Raw genomic sequence first — 1,213 nt, forward strand, 5'->3', positions numbered from 1 at the left:
GTGTGTGTGTGTGTGTGTGTGTGTGTGTGTGTGTGTGTGTGTGTGTGTGTGACCTAATCACTAATCACTCACACACATGCTAGCACACAAACATCCATAGGCGGCTCCGGGGGGGAGCAAGGGGTTGCTATAGCACCCCCTTGCTCCCCTAAGAAAATATCAGATTATTTTATTTTTCATCTGAATTAATATTCTTTAATATGTGGTTGTTGTGATATTTTCCTCGCAAAACACAACTAATTTCAAAAAACAATCAAAGATTATATTGAGTTAAAAAAAAATCCAATCTCACAACAGGTATTGAACCTCTGAACCGGACGTGAAAATTCAAGTTACTGAAAGTTCAGTAAACATTTGAAAAGTGCACGAAATGCAAATATGGACTGTTTTCTATTGCCCATATTGCTTAGAATGGAATCAGAGAAGGAGGATTTTTTGGAAGCAGACTGCAACCAACAAATAAACAATAATTTGGAAGAAGGATCAAGCCTACTGCCATCATTACACATCTATGGAGAATGCTGCTAACGCTAGCACTGGACAGCTGAAGGATGGAGCCAGCTCGTCCAGCTACCTTTAGACAGTTCCCGGCGAGTCCTCCTCATGGTGTATCCTGATCTGATCCACCAGCAGAACCCCAGAAAGACGAGTGTCCTGGTGCCCTCAACACTGACCCGGTAAGGAGCAGAACCTGGTGACATGATGCAACTCGGTCTGGTTATGCCATTTTTAGCTGACAACTTGGTTTTACTGTTTTTTAGTTATTTGTTTTTGTAGTTTTTACTGTTTGCTGTTTTGATTTGTAGTTCATTACTTTTATGGTATCTGTTGAGTTTATAGTTTTTATGCTTGTATGTGTTAGTGTACAGCACTTTATTTTAAAGTGCTTTATAAATAAAGTTGTATAAATCATTTCCTGATTTGCAGTGATAATAAATGACTTATCTGATCTGATTAAATAACTACTTTCAACCAAAATCCCAATTGAGCTATTTATTAACAGTCAAACTTTGTCTAAATTCATGTGCGTAAAAAACTGAAATAATTCCTATTCAGAGTCAGTTTTGCCTTAGATAAGAGAATTAAGCCTTGATTGATTCATTATTATTGTTTGCTTATTATTGTTACTGATTCTTAGTTTGATTATTTTGTAATAAAACTTCAGACAACTTTGTTATCTTCATTCAGATGAATATTCATTTGTTGTGGTATA

The sequence above is a fragment of the Nematolebias whitei genome, chromosome 15, assembly GCF_014905685.2.
Source record: "Nematolebias whitei isolate Nwh7 chromosome 15, NemWhi1, whole genome shotgun sequence".
NCBI lineage: Eukaryota > Metazoa > Chordata > Actinopteri > Cyprinodontiformes > Rivulidae > Nematolebias > Nematolebias whitei.